The sequence below is a fragment of the Lipotes vexillifer genome, unplaced genomic scaffold (genome assembly GCF_000442215.2).
Source record: "Lipotes vexillifer unplaced genomic scaffold, Lipotes_vexillifer_v1.1 scaffold661, whole genome shotgun sequence".
NCBI classification, from domain to species: domain Eukaryota; kingdom Metazoa; phylum Chordata; class Mammalia; order Artiodactyla; family Lipotidae; genus Lipotes; species Lipotes vexillifer.
In genome coordinates this window covers 603,607-614,393 of record NW_006796183.1, presented here as the reverse complement: position 1 = coordinate 614,393, position 10,787 = coordinate 603,607, and the positions used below count along the sequence as shown (strand labels likewise).

The window sequence follows — 10,787 nt, the reverse complement described above, 5'->3', positions numbered from 1 at the left end:
CTTCCGATCCATGAACATGGTGTATCTCTATTTCAATATTCTTTCATTTCTCACAGCAATATTTTGTGGTTTTCAAGCTACATAATGGCCATTCTGCTTCCTAGAAGGCCTTCTTCCTTATGCTCAGATAGACCATCCTCCTAACTATCATGAAATGTATACGCATACAGAAAAATTACCCAACCATACCAAGCGAACTGCAAGAAACCCTGTGGAAAATAATAGAAATCAAGTCATAATTTTTATTCCCCCTTTTCCCCATTTCCTTCCACTTACAAAGGCAACCATTCTATTGTTTTATATGTGTATATGTTTATCTTCTTTTAGTATATGTTTTATGTGCAGTTACTTTTTCTTACCAACTTTATCTAGGAATAATTTACATAAAATGAATTGCTTCAATTTAAAGTATGCAATTTGGGACTTCCCTGGTGGTGCAGTGGTTAAGAATCCACCTGCCAATGCAGGGGACGCTGGTTGGATCCCTGGTCTGGGAAGATCCCACATGCCACGGAGCAACTAAGCCTGTGTGCCACAACTACTGAGCCTGTGCTCTAGAGCCCACGAGCCACAACTACTGAGCCCGTGCGCCTAGAGCCTGTGCTCTGCAACAAGAGAGGCCACCACAATGAGAAGCCCACGCACTGCAACGAAGAGTAGCCCCCGCTCGACGCAACTAGAGAAAACCCAAACGAAGACCCAATGCAACCAAAAATAAATTAATTAAATTAAATTAAATTAAAATTTAAAAAAATAAACGATAAAATTTGAAGAATTTTGGCAGTTATATACATTCATGAAACCACCACCACAATCAAGACAGAACATTTCTATCAATCTCAAGAAATTCCTTGTGCCCTTTTGTAATCCATCACTCCCTTCACTTTTCACCCCCAGGTGAGTACTGATCTGCTTTTAGTTACCAATGATTAGTTTGCATTTTATATAAATGGAACCATAAAATATGTACTCTTTTGTGTCTGGTTTCTTTTGCTCAGATATGAGTTTGACATTCATCTATGATGTGTGAATCAAGTTTGTTTTTTCACTGCTGAACAGTACATCATGGGGTGTGGATATACCACATTTTGTTTATCCATTCACCTGTTGATAGACATTTGTTGTTTCCAGCTTACATTCACAACAGCAACATATGAGAATTCCAATTGTTTCATTATTCTTGCCAATGGTTTGTTATAATTTCTTAAAAAACTCGAGTGATTCTAATAGGTATGTAGTGTTATCTCATTGTGATTTTAATTAGTATCTCCATGATGAACAGTGTTGAGAATCTTTTCATGTGCTTATTGCCCATTCGTATCTCTTCTTTCGTAAAGTGTCTCTTCAAATCTTTTGCCCATTTCTCATTAGGCTATTTACCCTCTTATCATTAACTTATAAAAATTGCATATATATTTCAGATACAAATATATATAACTATTGAATATTTTATAATTGAATATTGTATTAAATATTAAACAAGTATTAAATATTCATTCCCCTTCTGTGGCTTGCTTTTTTATTTTATTAGTGTTTTTTTAAAGAACAAACATTTTAAATTTTGGTAAAGTTTATCAAATTTTAATTTTATAGTTCATGCTTTTTGTATCCATTTTTAATGCTTTTTGTATCTTAAGAAATCTCTCGTTCTTGTATAGGGAGTTGTCAATCTTTTCTTTTTTTCCTATGATTTTTGTGTGTGTGTGTGTGGTACGCGGGCCTCTCACTGCTGGGCCTCTCCCGTTGCGGAGCACAGACTCCGGACGCGCAGGCTCAGCGGCCATGGCTCACGGGCCCAGCCGCTCCGCGGCACGTGGGATCTTCCCGGACCGGGGCACGAACCCGCGTCCCCTGCATCTGCAGGCGGACTCTCGACCACTGCGCCACCAGGGAAGCCCCTCTGTTTCATTTTTGACTCAAACTATGTTTTTAAGTTCCATCCATGTTGTTTTATGTATATATGATCTGTTACTTATAACAGCTGCATATCATTTCAAGTATAAATACCCTATTTTTACCTATTCACCCCCACCCCAGGATAGAAATGCATTCATCCTCCAGTCCCCTGAGCCCACAAATGACCAATATCTCTGATAAGTTCCATGGAATATAAATAAAGGAGCAGATTTGCTGAGCTAAAGGATGTGCATATACTTGAGTTGATTATTTCTAAACTGAGCTCCAGAATGGCTTTACCAGTCTACCGTCCCACCAGCAAAGGATACTGGTTACTATACTCTCACATTCCTGCCAACATATGACATGATCCAGCTCCTAAGAGGTATTATAAAGTGATATCTTGTTTTAATTTTAATGTTTCTCAAAGCCCATCAGTTTGAATATCTATTCTATATATGAATTTCTCATTCTGTAAATTCCTTGCTCCAATTCTTTGCCCATTTTCTACTGGGATTGCTGGCTTTTTCTTCTTGATTTTCAGGAGCTCCTTGTATATTCTAGATATCAACCCTTGCAAATTCTAAACACTGAAAATTTCTTCTCCCAGTATAATATCTGTACATTAAATTTGTCTACAATGTCTTTAATAGTATAAAAATCCTTAAATTTTACTTAGACAAATTCATTAATTTTTTTTGTTTTATGAGTTGTGCTTTTAAGGTTTTGTTTAGTCCTTCCCCTAGACATCTAATTCACAAAGATAATCTCTCATTTCTCCTATTAAGTTTCTAATTTTACCATTCTCATTTAAATCTTTAGTTCATCTAAAGTCTACATTTGTACATGGAGTTAGGTATGGATCCAGCTTTCTTTAACTCAGTATGTCCCTTCTCCTTTGATCTGCGGTGTCACTTTTATGCTCTATTAGATTCCTATATGCATGGGTTTGAGCTACTTTTTTTAACTGGTCACTTTTTCTGTTCTAGCATCAACACTACTATTTCTAATAGTATGGCTTTAAGAAGGTCTTAATACCTGGGAGGGCAAGTCCCTCCTCTTCACAGAGATAAATAAAGCTAGCCCATAATTTGGGTATAAGTAGGTACAGATTTCTGTAATGAGCTATGGTTTTCTGAAGGTGGCTGGACTAGATTCACACACTCTCTCTCTCTCTCTCTCTCTCTCTCTCTCTCCTCTCTCTCTCTCAGTTAGCCCTTCTAACCCAGGGCACTTGTGAATTCTGAGACAACTGTGTATAGGAAAGAACTGGCTTACTAGAGGCCCAGCTGGGGGAATCCCTTCGGAAACAGCCGCTCATTAGGAACAGGAAGAGCTTTCATCAAGCCAAAGAGGCAGAAAGACACTGATGAAAGTCAGCAATCTAGAAGAGAGTGGCTGTAATGTGTTTAGAACATGAGATCAGCAAGGGTGGCAAAAGCAGTAGACAGCAACAGAGAGGGAAGAGAGAGCTATTCGCATCCCTCCCATTGTCACATACACTCTTAGAGCAAGTAGCGATTCTCGAAGTATGATCTATGGTCTACGAACAGGTTCTTCTGGTCTACAAACTGATCCAAATATGTACTCCTTTCTGTGTGATACATGGAATTTCACACACTTTCGTTTTTATTTATAATTAGGCCTTACCTAGTTATTAGAAACTCACAAATAACTGAGTTACAAAAATGCGGTATAAGTAAAACCAAGATTAACATTTTACTGGAGTTTACTATAAACTCTAAATCAGTGTTCCCTTAGGAAATGTGGACACCATGCAACATTCAACTATACTGCACAGCTATTACCACTCGGAATTCCTATAATTATCTGCAATACACCCTATTATGGGCATACCTCATTTCATTGCTGCATTTTGCTGATATTGCGGTTTTTACAAATTGAAGGTTTGTGGCAACCCTGCATCAGCAAGCAAGTCTGTCAGAAACATTTTTCCAACAGCATTTGCTCACTTCATGGGTCTATGTCACATTTTAGTAATTCCTGTAATATTTCAAACTTTTTTTTCCTTTTTTATTATATTTGTTATAGTGATCTGTGATAAGTGATCTTTGATGTTACTATTGTAATTGTTTTGGGGTGTCACAAACCGTACCCATATAAGATAGTGAAATTAATAGACAAATGTTGTGTGTATTTTGACCGCTCCACCGACCAGCAGGTCCCCCATCTTTCTCCCTCTCCTCGGGCTTCCCTGAGACACAACGGTATTGAAATTAGGCCAATTAATAACCCTACAATGGCCTCTAAGTGTTCAAGTGAAAGGAAGAGTCTCTCAGTTTAAATCAAAAGCCAGAAATGATTAGGCTAAGTAAGGCATATCAAAAGCCAAGAGAGGCCAAAAGCTAGGCCTCTTGCACCAAACAGCCAAGCTGTGGATGCAAAAAGTTCTTGGGAGGAGGAAGAAATTAAAGTGCTACTCCAGGGAACACACAGAATGATAAGAAAGCAAAACAGCCTTACTACTGATAATGGAGAAAGTTTTAGTGGTCTGGATAGACGATCACACCAGCCATGTTATCTTAAGCAAAAGCCTAACCCAGAGCAAGGCCCTAAATCTCCTGAATTCTATGAAGGCTGAGAGAGGTGAGGAAGCTGCAGTAGGGAAGTCTGAAGATAGCAGAGGCTGGTTCAAGAGGTTTAAGGAAAGAAGCCATCCCCATAACACAAGAGTGCAAGGTGAAGCAGGAAGTGCTGACGTAGAAGCTGCTGCGAGTTATCTACCAGCTCTAGATAATGAATGAAGGTGTCACGCTAAACAGTAGCTTTTCAGTGTAGATGAAACTGCTTTACATTGGAAGAAGATGCCATCTAGGACTTTCATGGCTAGAGACCAGAAGTCAATGCCTGGTTTCAAAGCTTCAAAGGACAGGCTGACTCTCTTATTAGGGGCTAATGTATCTGGCCACTCTGTGTTGAAACCAACGCTCATTTACCATCCCGAAAATCCTAGGGTCCTTAAGAATTATGCTAAATATTACTCTGCCTTGTGCTCTATAAATGGAACAAAGCCTGGATGACAGCACATCTGTTTATAACATGGTTTACTAAATATTTTAAGCCCACTGTTGAGACCTACGGCTCAGAAAGAAAGATTCCCTTCAATATTACATAAACTTAGTTGATAAAGTAGCAGTAGGGTTTGAGAGGATTGACTCCAATTTGGAAAGAAACTACCTTGGGTAAAAGGCTATCAAACAGCACTGCATGCTACAGAGAAATTGCAGACCACATGGTGTCTTATTTTAAGAAACTGTTGAGGTCCTGAACCAAGATGGTGGAGTAGAAGGCCGTGCTCTCACTCCCTCTTGTGAGAACACCAGAATCACAACTAGCTGCTGGACAATCATCAACAGGAAGACACTGGAACTCACCAAACAAGATACCCCACATCCAAAGACAAAGGAGAAGCCACAGTGAGATGATAGGAGAGGCACAATCACATTAAAATCAAATCCCATAACTGCTGGGTGGGTGATTCACAGACTGGAGAACACTTATACCACAGAAGTCCACCCACTGGAGTGAAGGTTCTGAGCCCCACGTCAGGTTTCCCAACCTGGGGGTCCAGCAACAGAAAAAGGAATTCCTAGAGAATCAGACTTTGAAGCCTAGTGGGATTTGATTGCAGGACTTTGACACGACTGCGGGAAACAGAGACTCCACTCTTGGAGGGCACACACAAAGTAGTGTGCGCATCAGGACCCAGGGGAAGGAGCAGTGACCCCAAGGGAGACTGAACCAGACCTACCTGCTAGTGTTGGAGGGTCTCCTGCAGAGGCTGGGGCGGGGGGCTGTGGCTCACCGTGGGGACAAGGACACTGGCAGCAGAAGTTCTGGGAAGTACTCCATGGCGTGACACCTCCCAGAGTCTGCCATTAGCCCCACCAAAGAACCCAGGTAGGCTCCAGTGCTGGGTTGCCTCAGGCCAAACAAGCAACAGGGAGGGAACCCAGCCCCACCCATCAGCAGACAAGCAGATTAAAGTTTTACTGAGCTCTGCCCACCAGAGAAACAGTCAGCTATACCCACCACCAGTCCTTCCCATCAGGAAGCTTGCACAAGCCTCTGAGACAGCCTCATCCACCAGAGGGCAGACAGCAGAAGCAAGAAGAATTACAATCCTGCAGCCTGTGGAAGGAAAACCACATTCACAGAAAGATAGAAAAGATGAAAAGGCAGAGGGCTATGTACCAGATGAAGGAACAAGATAAAACCCCAGAAAAACAACTAAAAGGAGATAGGCAAACTTCCAGAAAAAGGATACAGAATAATGATAGTGAAGATGATCCAGGACCTCGGGAAAAGAATGGAGGCAAAGATCAAGAAGATGCAACAAATGTTTAACAAAGACTGGAAGAATTAAAGAACAAACAAACGGAGATGAACAATACAATAACTGAGATGAAAACTACACTAGAAGGAATCAATAGCAGATAACTGAGGCAGAAGAACAGATACGTGACCTGGAACACAGAATGGTGGAATTCACTGCTGCAGAACAGAATAAAGAAAAAAGAATGAAAAGAAATGAAGGCAGCCTAAGAGACCTCTGAGACAACATTAAATGCAACAACATTCACATCATAGGGGTCCCAGAAGGAGGAGAGAGAGAAAGGACCCGAGAAAATATCTGAAGAGATTATAGTTGAAAACTTCCCTAACATGGGAAAGGAAATAGCCACCCAAGTCCAGGAAGTGCAGAGAGTCCCATACAGGATAAACCCAAGGAGAAACACGCCGAGACACATAGTAATCAAATTGGCAAAAATTAAAGACAAAGAAAAATTATTGAAAGCCACAAGGGAAAAACGACAACTAACATACAAGGGAACTCGCATAAGGTTAACAGCTGACTTCTCAGCAGAAACGCTACAAGCCAGAAGGGAGTGGCATGATACACTTAAAGTGATGTAAGGGAAGAATCGACAACCAAGATTACTCTACCCAGCAAGGACCTCATTCAGATTCAGTGGAGAAATCAAAACCTTTACAGACAAGCAAAAGCTAAGAGAATTCAGCACCACCAAACCAGCTCTACAACAAATGCTAAAGGAACTTCTCCAAGTGGGAAACACAAGACAAGAAAAGGACCTACATAAACAAACCCAAAACAATTAAGAAAATGGTAGCAGGGACATACATATCAATAATTACCTTAAATGTGAATGGATTAAATGCTCCAACCAAAAGACAAAGGCTTGTGGAATCGATATAAAAACAAGACCCAGGGCTTCCCTGGTGGCACAGTGGTTGGGAGTCCGCCTGCCGATGCAGGGGACGCAGGTTCGTGCCCCAGTCCGGGAGGATCCCGCATGCCGCGAAGTGGCTGGGCCCGTGAGCCATGGCCGCTGAGCCTGAGCGTCCGGAGCCTGTGCTCCGCAACGGGAGAGGCCACAGCAGTGAGAGGCCTGCGTACCGCAAAACAAACAAACAAACAAACAAAAAAAACAAAAAAAAAACAAGACCCATATATATGCTGTCGACAAGAGACCCACTTCAGACCTAGGGACACATACAGACTGAAAGTGAGGGGATGGAAAAAGATATTCCATGCAAATGGAAATCAAAAGAAAGCTGGAGTAGCAATACCCATATCAGATAAAACAGACTTTCAAATAAAGAATGTTACAAGAGACAAGGAAGGACGCTACATAATGATCAAGGGATCAATCCAAGAAGAAGCTATAACAATTATACATATATATGCACCCAACACAGGAGCACCTCAATACATAAGGCAACTGCTAACAGCAATAAGAAAGGAAATCGACAGTAACACAATAATAGTGGGGGACTTTTAACACCTCGCTTACAACAGTGGACAGATCATCCAAACAGAAAATTAATAAGGAAACGCAAGCTTTAAATGACACAATTGACCAGGTAGACTTAATTGATATTTATAGGACATTCCATCCAAAAACAGCAGATTACACTTTCTTCTCAAGTGCGCACGGAACATTCTCCAGGATAGATCACATCTTGGGTCACAAATCAAGCCTCAGTAAATTTACGAAAACTGAAATCATATCAAGCATCTTTTCTGACCATGACACTAAGAGATTAGAAATCAATTTCAGGGAAAAAAACGTAAAAACCCCAAACACATGGAGGCTAAACAGTACATTACTAAATAACCAAGAGATCACTGAAGAAATCAAAGAGGAAATAAAAAAATACCTAGAGACAAATGATGATGAAAACACAACGATCCAAAACCTAAGGGATGCAGCAAAAGCAGTTCTAAGAGGGAAGTTTATAGCAATACAATCCTACCTCAAGAAACAAGAAAAATCTCAAATAAACTATCTAACCTTACATCTAAAGGAACTAGAGAAAGAAGAACCAACAAAACCCAAAGTTAGTAGAAGGAAAGAAATCATAAAGATCAGAGCAGAAATAAATGAAATAGAAACAAAGAAAACAATAGCAAAGATCAATAAAACTAAAAGCTGGTTCTTTGAGAAGATAAACAAAACTGATAAACCATTAGCCAGACTAATCAAGAAAAAGAGGGAGATGACTCAAATCAATAAAATTAGAACTGAAAAAGAAGTTACAACCAACACCGCTGAAATATAAAGCATCCTAAGAGACTACTGCAAGCAACTCTATGCCAATAAAATGGACAACCTGGAAGAAATGGACAAATTCTTAGAAAGGTATAACCTTCCAAGACTGAACCAGGAAGAAATGGAAAATATGAACAGACCAATCACAAGTAATGAAATTGAAACTGTGATTAAAAATCTTCCAACAAACACAAGTCCAGGACCAGATGGCTTTACAGGTGAATTCTATCAAACATTTAGAGAAGAGCTAACACCCATCCTTCTCAAACTCTTCCAAAAAAATTGTGGAGGAAAGAACACTTCCAAACTCATTCTATCGAGGCCACCATCACCCTGATACCAAAACCAGAGAAAGATACTACAGAAAAAGAAAATTACAGACCAATATCACTGATGGAATATAGATGCAAGAATCCTCAACAAAATACTAGCAAACAGAATCCAACAACACATTCAAAGGATCATACACCGTGATCAAGTGGGATTTAAGCCAGGGGTGCAAGGATTCTTCAACATACGCAAATCAATCAATGTGATAAGCCATATTAACAAACTGAAGAATAAAAACCATGTGATCATCTCAATAGATGCACAAAAGTCTTTTGACAAAATTCAACACCCATTTATGATAAAAACTCTCCAGAAAGTGGGCATAGAGGGAACCTACCTCAACATAATAAAGGTCATATACGACAAACCCACAGCTAACACCATTCTCAATGGAGAAAAACTAAAAGCATTTCCTCTAAGATCAGGAACAAGACAAGGATGTCCAGTCTCAACACTCTTATTCAACATAGTTTTGGAAGTCCTAGTCACGGCAATCAGAGAAGAAAAAGAAATAAAAGGAATACAAATTGGAAAAGAAGAAGTAAAACTGTCACTGTTTGCAGATGACATGATACTATACATAGAGAATCCTAAAGATGCCACCAGAAAACTACTAGAGCTAATCAATGAATTTGGTAAAGTTGCAGGATACAAAATTAATGCACAGAAATCTCTTGCATTCCTATACACTAATGATGAAAAATCTGAAAGAGAAATTAAGGAAACACTCCCATTTACCACTGCAACAAAAAGAATGAAATACCTAGGAATAAATCTACCTAGGGAGACAAAAGACCTGTATGCAGAAAACTATAAGACACTGATGAAAGAAATCAAAGATGACACAAACAGATGGAGAGATATACCATGTTACTGGATTGGAAGAATCAATATTGTGAAAATGACTCTACTACCCAAAGCAATCTACAGATTCAATGCAATCCCTATCAAATTACCAATGGCATTTTTTACAGAACTAGAACAAAATATCTTAAAATTTGTATGGAGACACAAAAGACCCTGAATAGCCAAAAGCAGTATTGAGAAAGAAACGGAGCTGGAGGAATCAGACTCCCTGACTTCAGACTATACTACAAAGCTACAGTAATCAAGACAATATGGTAGTGGCACAAAAACAGAAACATAGATCAATGGAACAAGATAGAAAGCCCTGAGGTAAACCCACGCACCTATGGTCAACTAATCTATGTCAAAGGAGGCAAGGATATACAATGGAGAAAAGACAGTCTCTTCAATAAGGGGTGCTGGGAAAACTGGACAGCTACATGTAAAAGAATGAAATTAGAACACTCCCTAACACCATACACAAAAATAAACTCAAAATGGATTAGAGACCTAAATGTAAGACTGGACACTATAAAACTCTTAGAGGAAAACATAGGAAGAACACTCTTTGACATAAATCACAGCGAGATCTTTTTTGATCCACCTCCTAGAGTAATGGAAATAAAAACAAAAATAAACAAATGGGACCTAATGAAACTTAAAAAGCTTTCGCACAGCAAAGGAAACCATAAGACGAAAAGACAACCCTCAGAATGGGAGAAAATATTTGCAAATGAAGCAACGGACAAAGGATTAATCTCCAAAATATATAAACAGCTCATGCAGCTCAGTATTAAAAAGACAAACAACCCAATCAAAAAATGGGCAGGGGGCTTCCCTGGTAGCGCAGTGGTTGAGAATCTGCCTGCAAATGCAGGGGACACGGGTTCGAGCCCTGGTGTGGGAAGATCCCACATGCCATGGAGCAACTAGGCCTGTGAACCACAACTACTGAGCCTGCGCGTCTAGAGCCTGTGCTCTGCAACAAGAGAGGCCGCAAGAGTGAGAGGCCCGCGCAGCGCGATGAAGAGGGCCCCCGCTTGCCGCAACTAGAGAAAGCCCTCGCACAGAAACGAAGACCCAACACAGCCAAAAATAAATAAATTAATTAATTAAATA

General features: G+C 40.0%; 1 protein-coding gene across 11 annotated transcripts in view; it reads right to left on the bottom strand.

The window, feature by feature from the left end:
- Positions 1-10,787, bottom strand: part of ST3GAL3 (ST3 beta-galactoside alpha-2,3-sialyltransferase 3) — a 206,207-nt gene that overhangs the window by 175,615 nt on the left and 19,805 nt on the right. The window lies entirely within an intron of this gene.